Consider the following 16026-nt stretch of genomic DNA (forward strand, 5'->3'; position numbering starts at 1 on the left):
AAAAAAATCCTTTTATTTGAGCCATAAAGGGCTTCTCTTTGTAGCAACCAGATGATATCTTAATTTCTTCTTATTTTATGGATATTTGGCTAAATTCCGATAGAGAATATTTCTCCATTTACATATATCTCTCTATACTTTAAGATTTTATTTGTGGGATTTTTTGTGCTCTATGTGTATTGTTTTCATTCTAGGTTAGACCCATTTATTAAAACACATTGTATCTTAATGTCCTAACTGGAGCCAATGCAATGTGATAGAGAACTTGTGAGATTTATCCTGAATATTAATGTATCTTCTGGAATAGATTTATTGTCACATTTCTGTAATGGTTAATTCATACAGAAAACTTATATTTAATGTTCATGTAGGATTTTATTGCTTAGAAGTCATCCTTCCACAACTATGCTTTTGTTCTAGTTTTTAACATCTTTTAGTTATAAATTCAGTCAGGTCCCTGGGACTATTCCAGCTGCCAAAATGAGGAACTATTTTCTTGGCATGAGCTACATACAGCTCCACAATGTGGTCATCTCACTCCACTGTGACCTGTTCATCTATCCAAATCTAACCTCTCTGGACTTCATTGCATTTGGGAAGTTTGAGGTCTTAGTAAGAGATGCTACCCAGTCTATCATCTTGCACAGCTAAGACCTAGAAACCACAAATGCCATCCTTCAGTTAGAGGAAGATTTGAGATTTAAGAAACCAGGAAAAAACTGCATGTGTTGAGTTACCCTGATCATCACAAATTGCACTGCTAGTTACAGAGAAACTTACAGTTGGCCTCAGATACTCTGTGGCTATCAGATATCCATGCTAAGTTAGCTGATAGATTTGAAGGATTTTATAAAAGCACCTGTAAGGGTCTTGATGGTGAAACAAAGTAAGTAATTTACAATCTTTGTGATACTTATGGATTACATCTCTTGTCAGCAAATGCTTCACCAATCATGTAGGAAAAACTAAATAAATATGGGAAACTCAGAAGTGAAATTTCTAACATTCCTTCAGGATACTGTAATAGAGATGGAGCAGGAGATAGGATCCATAGGCTTAAACAGGTAGAGGGTAGATAATAAAATAGAGGCCAGTCTGTGATGGATGCTCTGGGTAGTGATAGGCAGAGCAGAGGTAGAAATGGGGAAGGTTTCTCAAAGGAGGCAACACTTGAACTGGAGCAAGAAGAAAGTATGAGATGTAGGAATAGGGAAGAGTGCTCATTTCTAGAAAATGGCATGGTTCAAATCCAGGAGGCATAAACATAAAATACACGTGTTTGAAGAATTAATGATGAATGTAATCTGTTTAGTCAACACACACTCACTGAGCACATGTTATATGACAAGTATAACTTTGGGCACTAAGTGTAAAGTGCTGAGAAGTGTTGAAATATATTATAAGGACAAGAGAATAATAAAACAAGCAAGGTAAACTACTAGGGAAGAAGTGCAAAAAAATGAAGCTGCTATAATAAAGAGAAAGAGTAGATGGGGATTGAGACCAATTTCTATGAGTTGCAGGAAGTGTTTGTTAAGGAAGTGTGTTTAAACTGACACCTGTAGTTGGTTGTTTTTGCTCTTTTGGGGGACCCACGACCCAGCTCCCAAATAAATCACACACAGAGGCTTATTCTTAATTATAAATGCCCGCCCTTAGCTTGGCTTGTTTCTTGCCAACTTTTCTTAACTTTAAATTATTCCTTCTACATTTTGCCTTTGGACTTTTTCCTTTTCTTACTTCTGTAATCTTACTTTCACTCTTACTCCATGGCTGGCTGGGTGAGTGGCTGACCCCTAGCATCCTCCTCTTCTTGTTCTCTTGCTCTTTCTTCTTCTCCTAGATTTCTCCTTCTATTTAATCTCTCTGCCTGCCAGCCCCACCTATATCTCTCTCCTGCCTTGCTATTGGCCATTCAGCTCTTTATTAGACCATCAGGAAAGTAACACAGTTTCACAAAGTTAAACAAATTGAATATCTTTGCATCATTAAACAAATGTTCCACAGCACAAACAAATGTAACATATCTTAAAATAATATTCTACAATATTTTCTTCCTTTTGTCTAAATAAATAAAGGTTTTAACAATATATACAATATATACAACAAAAATAGTTATCAAGTAAAAATTACATTTACAACATTCTGTCCGTTTGTAGTTATCATATTCAGAGAAAATAATGCATTATCTATCTTATCTTAGTGAATCCAAAGTTTTATACCTAACTTACTTTCTATCATAACTAAGAAAAACTACAACTATAATTATCTAGTCTTCAACTCTATCAAAGATCCAGAAGGATGCAATATTATCTAACAAAAGAGGCATTTGGCTGCCTGGACAGTTGCCCAAAGTTTCTCTGCAATGTTGGGGCATCCATCTTCAGCCTACAGACCCAGAATATCTGGCAAACTTTTCAGTGAAGCAGGAAATTTGGAGGACTGTCCTGCTTTGTATTGGCAAAGTTCATCAGTCACTTTTCTGTGGGTCCTGCATGTCCAGTCTGCACAGCATACCATCAGGCAGTCAAGGCAAAAGCAGTTTCTTTGCCCAGTGGCTAACCTTGTCATAATAAAAGCAAACGCCTATGGAGTTTCTTCAATGCCCATCATCCTTTTATCAAGTAAATTGATGCTGCCAGGACCATGCGTGTCTCATTGTCATGAAAAGCCCTACATTAACAAAACATTTAAATGCCATGTTTTGTAGGTCTTCAAAGTTTTTGAAGACCAACTATCTATCTAAAAATATATCTCTATATGACCTTGAAAAACATACCTAACATTATCTACAAATTTGATTCTTTAAATGACTACTAACCTATGTTTCTTTTCTTTTCTTTTTTTTTTTTTTTTTTTTTTTTTTGGTTTTTGGAGACAGGGTTTCTCTGTGTAGCCTTGTGCCTTTCCTGGATCTCACTCTGTAGACCAGGCTGGCCTCGAACTCACAAATATCCACCTGCCTCTGCCTCCCGAGTGCTGGGATTAAAGGCATGCACCACCACCGCCCGGCTCCTATGTTTCTTGATTATCCTAAATAGTTTATAATAATAACTTTCAAAAACTAGAATTTTACCTTACATTTTTAAATGAACTGCATAGGTATAATACCTTAAACGAGAGCAGAAACATTATATATATATATATATATATATATATATATATATATATAATAACAAAAAGGACCTTGAATTTGTATCAATATAGTATATTCCTCTAAACGATAACAAACATCCATAGTCCATCAAATAAACAAAAGCCTCCCACACCCCTCTTGGGAATGTGGGTGTCATGTTCTCCAAACTGCTTCCTGCTGTCTGTGGGCAAAGGCATCTTTAAAGGTGCCTCTGAGAAAATTTGAAATAATGGCCAAGTCCTGGAAAGACCAGCTATAATCTTTGTTGATAGATATCACCTGTCAAGTTTCAGGAGGTCTTCCCTAATCAAACCTGATCTATCTCATTCCTGAAGGAATCCACAGCCTCGTGTCTCCTGTGGGAACAAAACTCCAAAGCCTTTTTGATTTCCATTTGAAAAATACATTTGACTTCTTTTTTAAAGTTAAGATGCCCTAAATCTTGGTTGGTTCAATTTTTCAGTCTAGTTCACAATTCCATGTCTCCCAGCAGTTGTCTTTTGCCCATCAGCAATCAAAATATTTAAAACCAACACAATACTGTACAGGATCCAGATGACCTGTGTATTTCCCATCTTTACATGACTTTTTTCTTTTATGCTACTTTTACTGTCTCTTTAAAGACTTTTAAAAAACTGATTATTTCTTTCTATAATTGTCTATACCCATTTTCTTTTCTTTCTTAAGCCTATACACATTGTAAAATACACTGGAACCTGTTTAGAGGTTTTCTCCTTCTGGACCCCTTTTACTGTAAATATCTAGTCTTTTTTGACTGCATGACCAAACTTTAAACTGCTAAGCTACACCTGGATTGTCTGCATGGCTCTTAGCTGGCTCCACCTCCTCTTATGTCATGAAAGCCAAGCCTAAAGCTCATGGCCTGGACAGAGGTGTGTGACCAGGAACTGCATTCAACCTTCCTAGAGCTTTAGAATGCCAATGCTTGTGATGTGGCAGACATTTTTTTTTTTGCTCCTATCTAATGTCCTGGCTACTCAAGGGATCACCAGCAGGCAGAAACTCTTAAAGGAACTGTATCCTCCACCCCCCATTTTTCTTAGGCCCTACATGGAAAATTGAGAGCCTTACATTGGTATGCCAAAATGTAGTTGGTTGGGTTTTGTTTACCTTTACTCTTTTGGCTCTTTTGCTCTTCATTCTCTCTTGCTTTTTCTCCTTGTTCTCTTGCTCTTTTTTTCTTTTTCTCCCAGATTTCATCTTTTATTTATTCTCTCTGCCTGCCAGTCCTGCCTATCTTTTCTCATGCCTAATTATTGGCTGTTCAGCTCTTTTTTAGATGATCAGGTGTTTTAGACAGGCACAGTAACACAGCTTCACAGAGTTAGGCAAATGGAACATAAAAGAATGCAACACATCTTTGCATCATTAAACAAATGTTCTACAGCATAAACAAATGTAACACATCTTAAAATAATATTCCACAAACAGACATCTAAGGTTAAAGTAGAAGAGAGACTAAATAAAGGGGAAAACAGAGCACACTTATGAGAACATTTTAGGGCCAGGGAAAACACTCCATTATAAGACTGACTGAGAAAGTCTCTGTGGTTTGAGGAGAGTAACCTGGGTGAAAAGCTGTTAGAAAATGTTGCATCTTGGAGCCCCTTGTAAGGAGTTATAGTCTTTTACTATGGTGCAATGGGAAGTCACTGGAACATTCTGATCTGATCTATGCTGCTGATTGTGAAGATATGTATACTGAACTTATATAATGGAGACAAAAACATCGAAGGAGAATAAGTATTTTGGGAGGTCATTGCAGTAGTTCAAGTATGAAATGATGGTACTTTGGGCCAGGCCAATATCAATGATTACAGAGTAAAATCACTGAATTTCACCTTCATTTTGGAAGATGTTTATTAGTAAGATTGAACACTATTTCTTACTCTTCTTTACTTCTGATGTGTGTGTGTGTTAGAGAGAGAGAGAGAGACAGAGACAGAGACAGAGACAGAGAGAGAGATTGAGATTTGTCTATGTTCCCTTTGTCTTTTGGGTCTATTGAGTAAAAATGTTGCTTTGAAAATTTGACAATGTCAATCTATGTAACAGCCACATATAAATAAATATCACCACATGGACAAAATTTTTTGGAGGAGGACTAGTTGAGAAGAAGGGAGCCAGCAATATGGAAGAGGAATTTCACTTTAGCATTTTTTCCCCAGAACCTTGGAATTCCTCTACATTTACAGTACCTGCTACCAAATGAAATGAAACTCTGAGGCCCCATGATTTACAAATCTTTACAGCCAATCATTGATAGTTCTAGCCTGATTTCCGTAGTCTCCATCAGAAAAACACAGTAAGCAGGTCTTGACAGCTCCTCTGGCCTCTACCTTACCTAGCCCCATTTACCTGACACTTGACATTCTTTACTATCAGCACTTTCTCCAGCCAATTTGCTTCTTTTTTAAAGATTAAACCCCAAGAATATGTTTGTAATTATCTAAGTACAGAAAGTTTTGGTGTGGTAGGATATACATTGTTAGTGTATATATCCAAAGACTGCATTCCAAAGATTGGGCAACTTTGCTGAAAGCAGAGAGAATTAGAAGTTCCTGTGGAATAGTTCCAAATGGAGATCCTTAGTCAATAATGGCTCATGAATATGAAGCCTAGATTCTTACCTTTCATAGACCACCCTAAAGGTTCCTGTGGTATAGAACTAAAGTTAGGGTTTTATTGCAATGTCCCTCTTCCCCCATGCTGGTAGCATGTTTTCCATATCACTCATATATAGTTACTCAAAGGTCTTGAGATTTAGAGGTCCTATTTTCTAGGTTTCTAGTTAATTTTGAGGTCACATTACTGGTATGGTTACTCAAATTATCTTAGCTGCAATTTGCTTATCACAATAACATGAACATGAAGGAAACAGTGTAGAGTGTCTGCCCAGTGTGATACATTACTGTTGATCAATATCTCTGAGTAAGTTTTAGTTTCATTTCTTTTCAAAATCTAGGTCTGAATTGACTAAAATTGTAGCTTGATAAATATACTATCTCTAGACTTGATATGCTTGTGGAAGCTATAAGCTCATTTACTGGTTTTAGTTTTATTCTGACTGAAATTGTATGTTTTCACAAGATAATTGCAGTATCAGATTTTGAAACAACACAGTCAAGAATAGCTTTCCCCTGCTGTGATGAACCACTATTCAAAACCAACTTTTCAATCAGTATAAGAAAGAGAAGACACATTGTACTATCTAATATGCCAAAGGTACTGCCATCTTCAAGAACTCTGTGTATTGTTCTCAAGTTATGCATCTATCCTATATTTTCTTTCCAGATTTAAGTTATTAGTATTTTTTAAAATTTCCATACATTTTGATCATATTCTTTTCCCTTCTCCAACTCTTCCCAGATCCTCCTTGTAGCTAGAGTTTTCCTGCAGAAGGGGATGCTGAGATGAAGCCATATATACACAGCCAAGAAGAATGGACAGCTGAATTCAAAAACCGTCAACAATTTCCAGAATTGAAAATCCTGAACCATGACATGACACTAGTGGAATTCAGGTGTTTCTGGTACATGGACTGCTCTCACCCAATGTGAAGTTGAACTGTTGACCTTATGTACATCCTACTTCACAAATGAGTCTGTCAGATACGCTAAGCCTATAGGCTGAAGGTGATGCCCCAACACTGCGGAGAAACCTCAGGTGACTGTCCAGGCAGCTGGCTGTTTCTGTCAACTCACAATTTTTTTGGAAGTTGCTTGCATGCACTTCCTGTTTTTATTTTTGTTAGCTAATATTATTTCCTTCTTGGGTCTCTGAGGGAGTTGAAGATTAGTTAGTTATAGTTGAAGATTAATTAGGATAGAAAGTGAATTAGATACCTTTTGGACTTACCAAAATAGGATAGATAATGGAATTATTTTCTGTGATTTGTCAAATACAAATGGACTAGACATTGTTTAGGTATTTATTACTTGTATATATTGTATATAGTTATTGTACTTTTGTATGTAGTTTTTCTTTTGTTAATTATAACCTTTTGCTTTTTTTTCTTTTTATTAAAATAGAAAAGGGGAAATATGGTGGTATTCTATTTGTACTGAAATGTGATTTTAATTGTATGTTAATAAATAAAGTTGCCTGGGGGTCAGAGCTATTAGAGCCATAGAAAGAGCGTGGTGGCGGTGGCAGTGGCGGCGGCGGTGGCGGTGGCAGCAGCAGCAGCAGTAGTAGTGGCACACACCTTTAATCCCATAGATCTCTGTGTGTTCAGGGATACAGCCAGCATTGGAGACATATGCCTTTAAGACCTGGAGGGCTGTATATACAGGCAGTGATGAGGCAGTCACGTGTTTGGGTTTTCAACCAATGAGAAGGCAGAACAGAAAGACTATGTAAAGACATACACACAGGAAGTAGGTCTCTTTCAGAGAGTTAGGAGCACCGCAGAAGGAAGGGTAAGATTTTAGCTCTGAGCTCTGACCTCTTGGCTTTCTCTTTTACATTGGTTCTGTGTTTCTTATTTAATGAGATGGTTGGTTACATCTACACCTCCTCCTCCCTTCCTATCCAACTTCATGTTCTTTCTGTCTCTTAAGAAAACAAAACAAACAATAATAACAGTGAAAGAACACACAAACACTCACAAAAACCAAAACAAAATAAAAACTCATGGAGTCCATTTTTATTGGCCAAGTACTTCTGATCACGAGGCTTACCCTAGAGGAGTGTGGTTGTTATACTCAGTGACACTCCATAGAAGAAAACTGATTTCCCCTTTCCTAGCAGCTATCTATTAAAAACAGCTTCTTGATTAGGGGTGGGACTTGTGCTAGCTTTGCCTTCTCTATGCTAAGATTTGTCTGGTTGCATACATGAATGGCATTATCAAAACTCCATTAACTTTTTTCCCACTGACATATTATGCACATAACTATCCCAGTTCTTCTATGCTTAACATCATCAATGGTCTTAAGCGACCCCTGTGAAAAGGTTGTTCGACCCCCAAAGGAATCAAGAACCAAAGGTAGAGAACTGCTGCTTTAAGAGAACATTGCTTAGAATGGAATGCACACTTGCTGCTAAATATTCCTAAGCAAGTTGTGTCCTGCTGACATTGGGAAACATCTAAATCTTCACTGAGTAGTAAGTGTTTTATACTTGGTGTTTATGCATATGTTTATGAAGAACTCATACTAATACCCTACACATAGAGAGTTAAGGAAATGCTAATCTTCATGGATGAATTAATGCTGTGACCAAATACCAAGAAATATGGTCATTTGAATAAGACTTTTAATACCTGTAGACTCAGATATTCTAATTCTAATCTCCAGTTGGTGGCCCTGTTTGGAGAGATTTAGGAAGCAGAAGCTGGCTGGAGGAAGAATGTTACTGGGTGCAGACTGTGAGAATAGAAAAGCCTCATGCCACTTCAAGTTCTCTCTCTCTCTCTCTCTCTCTCTCTCTCTCTCTCTCTCTCTCTCTCTCTCTCTCTCTCTCTGTGTGTGTGTGTTTCATGCTTGTGTTTGAAAATGTGAGCACTCAGATTCATGCTTCTGCCACCATGCCCACTTCCTGCCATTCATCCCTACCATGATAGATTCCGATCCCTCCAGAACCATAAGTCCAGATAAACTCTTCCTTCTGTAAGTTACTTGGGTCATGGTGTTTTATTACAGCAACAGAAAAATAACCAATACAAGAAACAACTCAAAGAAGAGTCTATTTTTGGCTCACAGTTTTGGGGGTACAATCTATCATGGAGAGGAAGGTGTATCAAAGGTTGTGGTAGCAGGAGTAATAAGTTAAGGATCTTACTTACTCACTTCAGTACAACAAGAAGCAGACAACAGATAGAAGTGGAGCTGAGCTGTAATACCTCAGGGCCATGCTCCAGTGACTCATTGCCTTGGGCAAGGCTTCATCTTCTAAAGAAAGTTCCATAACCTTCCAAAATGGCACATATCTGGGGACCAAATGTTCAAATAATGAGCCTATAGGGGGAATTTCACATTTAAAGCAGTACATTGAGTCACTCCATGTTCCTCAACAAAGCTGTCATTTAGCCAACACATAAAGCATGCTTAGCAAACAAATATCAGCTTGCCAAAAGCCCACCCTGTTGAAAGGGGGGTGTGGTGATACTGTGTTCCCCAAAAATGTTGTGCATGCTAACAAACTTATCTGGGGTCAGAGAAGAGAACAGCCACAATATTAAACATAGAGAATAGGCAGTGGTAGCACACGTCTTTAATCCTAGCATTCCAAAGGCAGAAATCCCTCTGGATCTCTGTGAGTTCAAGGCCACATTGGAAACAGCCAGGCATGGTGACTCCCACCTTTAATCCCAGAAAGTGAGTCTTTAATCCCAGGGAGTGATGGCAGAAAGCCGAAAGATATTTAAGGCGTGAGGACCAGAAACTAGAAGCTTTTGGCTGGTTAAGCATTTGGCTGGTTAAGCGTTCAGGCTTTCGAGCAGCAGTTCAGCTGAGAGCCACTGGGACACAGAAGCTTCCAGTCTGAGGAAACAGGACCAGCTGAGGAATTGGCAAGGTGAGATAGCTGTGGCTTGTTCTGCTTCTCTGATCTTCCAGCATTCACCACAATTACTGGCCTTAGGTTTTATTTTCATGAATAAGAACTTTTAAGATTCATGCTACGGGGTGTGTGGGGAGGAAGGAAGGGACAAGGAGGGCTAGAATTGTTACTAACCTGAAGTGATGCTTTCAGGTCATGGGACCTGTATATATTCAGGATTTAGGAGAACAGTGCTACACAGGGAACTTTCTCTGGGACAAGTTACTCAGACTAAACAAAGACAGAATTCAGTAATTTTCTAGTGATTTTTGATGGATGTAGCTGACTAGACTGCAGGCTGAAAACTTCCTGCTTCCTCAGGAGATGGGCAGAAGCTTAAATTACTAATGACCATCTTGGCCTGACTGCTTTCATTGCCTGCTGTGGGATGGTCTGTATGTCAAATTGCTCCGATTGGTCAATAAATAAAACACTGATTGGCCAGTGGCCAGGCAGGAAGTAGGTGGGACAAGGAGAGAGGAGAATTCTGGGAAGCGAAAGGCGGAGGCAGAGAGACACTGTCAGCTGCCACCAGGACAAGCAGCATGTAAAGATGCTGGTAAGCCACCAGCCATGTGGCAAGGTATAGATTTATAGAAATGGGTTAATTTAAGCTATAAGAACAGTTAGCAAGAAGCCTGCCATGGCCATACAGTTTATAAGCAATATAAGTCTCTGTGTTTACTTGGTTGGGTCTGAGTGGCTGTGGGACTGGCGGGTGACAAAGATTTGTCCTGACTGTGGGCAAAGCAGGAAAACTCTAGTTACAATTGCTGAATCAGTGAAGCAAAGATAAAATAAGATGAGGGCTCAAACTGTCATGTAGCCAGTTTGTATTGTTTTAAAAGAAAAAAAAAGGAAGGGGCTATTCTCCATCATCCCCTGCACCCTGGAAGCCTAGAAGTAAAAACATCTATCTAACATGTTTTTGTAATTTCAGGCAGCAATTTATGTCTTTAAGAGAGGGATAAAAGAAATACAGCCAGGAGAGGCTATTTACCTAAAAGGCCATTGGGTGCCCTTCACAAAGAAGGATTCCCTCTCAATTTACTACTATACATCAGGTACAGCCATGAAATATTCCATTTCACGTACAGATTCCTTCCCTTTGCTGTAGGTTAAAACAATTGAACTTGAAGAGGGCTTCATGGAAGAACACTCAGAAGCCACCTTGAGAATAAGCACATATCTTATAACCTACATACTCTTTGAGTCTGACTCTGTGAGCCACACAACCTCATCAGGGTCAAGGTGAGACTGAGTTCCTATTGTAGAATAGTGTCCTTGGTGCATTTTCTCATGCTTTTTTTTTTTTAATCAAAGTTTAAGTTTATTTCTCACACTAAAAAATAGATTGAAATTTATATTAAAATGATTCTGAAGCTGGGTGGTGGTAGCACATGCTTTTAATCTGAGCACTCTCTGAGTTCCAAGCCAGCCTGATCTACAGAGCTAGTTACAGGACAGTCAGGACTATGTAAAGACCTGTCTCAAAAAACAAACCAACAAACAAAGTTCCTGAATCTTATCACTAAGATGTAACTACTTATAACAGTAAGTTTTGTCTTATAAATATTTTCCAGCCATGCCAGTATGTAATATAGTAAGAATATATACTGAAGAAATACAGATATTTATTCCAATTATATGTTGTATATATATATGTATATATATATATATATGTATATATACACACACAATAAATTATGACTATTTAAACTTGATTTTGTAATAATTTGAATATGTAATAAAATTGTTATTGTTTTCTATGATAATATATTTACATTTTCATAGAAGTTTATAGGGTCCTTTAACAACCTGTTTTAGCAAATTGATGTTTTCAACTGTTTTCCATACCTTTTTTCTCTCAACAAAAATGTCTCTGTAAGTTTTAGCATCTTCATTATTTGCAAAAATTTTGACTGTACCCATTAATTTTCTTTTAGTTAAATTTTTATTAATATCAATGGAGACACTAAAGAAATAAAAAGAATTTCATACCATAAGGAATCAAACTATAGACTTAAAATTTCAAGGAATCATGACATGATGTATAATAAAATGCCTCCAAAATGACTAATTACATACATATTATTATTATGGATATCTAGATGTGTTTTATAAGTTTGTGTCTCCAGATATATATCATAGGATATCTCTCTGCATGTATATATATGTATGTAGACATAGTACATGTGTGTGGGGGGGGCATGTGGTACTTAACTTTGCCAGCCTCCTTGATTTCATATCTTACTTCTACAGTGTCCTATCAGAGTGGTATTATCTTACAATAATAAGATAAGATATAACATATATGTTATAATATAACATAATATTATAAGACAGTAATGTCTTAATTTACTGTGTTGTGTCTCCTTTGCTTTATCTATAAAATACTACCACTATTCCATGTGGGTTATAGTATTAATTTAGATTTTATATGAAATACTTTTTACATTTCCTGGTGAATTGCATGGAAAAAAGAGAGCTACTTACATATCCCCTGCATAGTCATTCTGAAAGACTTCAGTTAATTCAAAGCATAAAAATAGCCCTAACACTTGGAAAACAAGAACATTGCCATCCAGTTGTTTTTTATGCTGAATGGCTAGATAATTTAGTAGAGTTACTAGATATATTGGAATATATTTTAGGTTTTTATTTTCAGTTTAAAATAAACTAGATGGGTGATAAGCAGTTGGTCTTATAAATTATTTTTAATTAGCATACAAAGTAGCAGGTTTCCTTATGACATTTCCTACATAATTAGTTTGGTTTTCTACTCTCCTCCCACACCTACTCATCTCTCCCATATTCTTGCCCTCATTCTCCACTTATAAAACCTAGCTCCAGTATTTCCCCTTTCTACTTTATGTCACATGTTCTATTACTGTCCTTACTCTCTTTTCTAAAACTATTTCCCCTCTTATGAATCCCTATCTATACTCACACTCACTCCTCTGTAAGTATACATATATAAAAATTAGAAACTAGGATCCACATATGAGAAAGCATGTGTATAGTTCACTCTTTTACTTTTTTCTCTTTGTGAGCCCACAAGCCAGCTCCAAAATAAATCAAACGGAGTCTTATTCTTTCTTATTAATGTCTGGCCTTAGCTTGGCTTGTTTCTAGCCAGCTTTTCTTAAATTATCCTGTCTGCCTTTTGCCTCTAGGGTTTTACCTTTCTCTATTTCTGTATATCTTTCTTTACATCTTACTCCATGGCTTGCTGTGCAGCTGGGTGGCTGGCCCCTGATGTCCTCCTCTCTTTCTCCTTTATTTGCTCCTCAATCATTTCTTCCCAGATTTCTCCTCCTATTTATTCTCTCTGCCTACCAGCCTTGCCTGTCCTTTCTCCTGCCTTGCTATTGGCCATTCAGCTCTTTATTAAACCAATCAGGTATTTTAGTCAGGCAGATTAACACAGCTTCACAGAGTTAAACAAATGCAACATAAAAGCACGCAACACATCTTTGTATCATTAAACAAATATTCCACAGCATAAACAAATGTAACACATCTTAAAATAATATTCCACAACACGTGTGTCATTTGTCTTTCTGAGTTCAAGTTACATCATTTAATATAATATTTTTTTCAGTTCCATCTACCTACCTCTAAATTTTATAGCTTAATTTTTCTTTACAGATGAGTAAAATTCCATTGTGTCCATGTGCCACATTTTCACTACCCATTCATCTTTTGATGAGAATCTAATTTCCTTGTTATTGTGAATAGAGCAACAAGCAGCATGGATGGCCAAGTATTTTTTTTTGTAGGCTATGGAATCCTAGTATACATCCAAGTATATTATATCTATATTAGTTTATTGAGAAAACCCCACACTATTTTCCACAATGACAGGATCAGATTACATTCCCACCAACAATGAGTAAGTGTTTTCTCTTTATTCACATCTTTGCCAGCATTCTATGCTTTATTTTCTTGATATGATTCTGATTAGTGTAAGTTGAAATCTCAACTTACATTAATTTTAATTTTCATTTCCTTATGGCATTCACTTGTGCTTCTTCTTTTGAGAAGTATCTGTTCAGTTCATTGTCCCACTTATTCATTTGCAGGGATGGGGTTGGTGTTTTACTTTTGTAATTCTTTATATAGTCTAGACATCAAACCCTGTCTGAAGTATAGCTAGCAAAGATTTTTCTCCCATTATTCATGCTTTCTCTTCACTCAAATGATGGTTTCTTTTGTTGTATAGTTTTCTAATTTTATGTCACCCAACCTGTCAATCCTTGAGACTATTTCTTGTGTCTTGCCTATACTTATAGTTTGAAGTGTTTTTCCTATGATTTCTTCTAGAAGTTTTAACCTTTAGTTGAAATTAAAAATCTTAATTTAAGATTTTAAATTAAAGTCTCTTATCCATCTTGAATTGATTTTTATGAAGGATAAGAGATAAGGATCTATTGTCATTTTTCTGCAGAAGATATTAAGTTTTCAAGCATCATTTGTTGAATCAACCATTTTATTCTACTGTATGTTTTCTTTTACATATTTATCAAAACTTATCTTCTATTATATTAGCTACTCTTAATATAGGTCTTGGAATTCATAGGTTTTCTCGTATAGGTCTTGGAATTCATGGTTTATTTAAATCATGTTTATGATTGTAATTTTGGAATGCTGGTTCTCCAGCTTCCAAGTATATCATAGTGATTAACTCAAATGTATTTTCATGAGTCAATATGACTTGAAACTTACTGGTTACCACATAGGGAGTTGAATGTAACAAAAAACATAGGGATGTTTACAATTTCAAGACTATTGTTTTAGTAATTCAAAAAATTTCTCATCCCTTTGACAACATGCCAAAGATAACTCAATATTGTCTTGAAAAATATAGTCTACTTTTCTATGAGGAGAGATTGTAAGGAGCTTTCATTCAGAGACCACCTCTGGTCTCCATTTCCCAGACATCTCTCTCTTCATCCCCTGACAAATGGAATCAAATGTATCATGCCTTGCAAGCATCACTGAAACTAATTGACTTTTAGGAAAAGTACCCTGATGGCAACTATTCATTCTCCAGGCTGGGTATATTCAAACTATATATCATTGTTTTTGTTCTGCTTATAGAGCATGCTTTGATGTTTTACTTCTTTGTGTGTGCTTTCAGCAGGCATTGAAAAGATTGAGTTAGCCCAGAAGGAATCATTTGTTTAAGAGATATTGTTTGGGTATAAAAAACAAACAAACAGTGCATCTGAGAAGCCTATACAGTGTGTGTCATTTTCTCACTATTTTAGCTGCATTGTACATTAGAAGTGGATTAATTTTTGTGGCAACCTCTGTACCATATTTGTACAAGACTAGCAATTTTCTGATAAAAATTTCCAAAGATTTATATAACCAGAAACTAGAAACTGACCCTGGAGGTTGAATGATAAAATTGGCACATCTACCAAAGACATTGGGAAGAAGAGATCATTTGAGGCAGATGTGGTAGCAGGTTTTTATAGGAAGCAATGCTCATTGTCTGTCTTCAAAATGAAAACACCCAATTTCTCTAATTTTGAACAGCATGTAAAACTACCTACCTTTCCCACATTGATCCTCCTTTTGTAGATTCAATAATGTTTCATATTCATTGAGTGGGATCTCCATGGTCTCCATAAACAAGACAAGTCATCAATGACCTTTGTTCCCAGGAACCTCAGTGACCTCATATGCAAAGGGGAGAAATATTCTCCCATTAGTTCCTCTAACCACATTAAAATAGCATCCAAGAATGATTATTAAACACCCAGAAGATCAGTTTTATACCAGTTTGGTACTTTTAACTACTGTATAATATTTCAATAGCTAGATAGAACTCAATGAACTTGGACATACATTTTAGCCAGCCCTTGAAATAGTTGATATCTAACCTTGTCAACTTTAATACAATATATGATCTCTAAATCTCATTCTTTATATGCCTTAAACAACTTACTCAGGCCTTCATAACTTGCAAAACCTTTACAGTCTTCTTTATTCTGGAGCTATTCAGTCATCATCATCTTCACACATCTACATCCTTCTTTACTAAGTCATTTCCACATTTATATTCTTCTAACATGTTCTTTTATGTACTCCTTCCTTTTTCTAATACCATGACACATAGAACACTAACAAATGTGTTTATGATATGTTGTGAGAATTTTCTCCCTGGTGGAGGGAGAGGAAAAAATGCCTATTCCATCTTTGTAAGTCTCAGTGACATTGAAAAGTGCAATTTCACCAAGTCTACCCTAGGGAACCAATGAGTTTATTGAGCTTATTTGCTGAGCATAGTTGAAAAGATACTTACAAGGGTTTTG

The 16026-nt window shown here is 36.6% G+C and overlaps 1 pseudogene; it reads left to right on the forward strand.

The window, feature by feature from the left end:
* The first annotated feature begins 328 nt into the window (after positions 1 to 328).
* LOC114691393 lies at positions 329 to 14721 on the forward strand (annotated as a pseudogene).
* Positions 14722 to 16026: the final 1305 nt, after the last annotated feature.

Source organism: Peromyscus leucopus, chromosome 8a (assembly GCF_004664715.2).
Source record: "Peromyscus leucopus breed LL Stock chromosome 8a, UCI_PerLeu_2.1, whole genome shotgun sequence".
Taxonomy (NCBI): Eukaryota; Metazoa; Chordata; class Mammalia; order Rodentia; family Cricetidae; genus Peromyscus; species Peromyscus leucopus.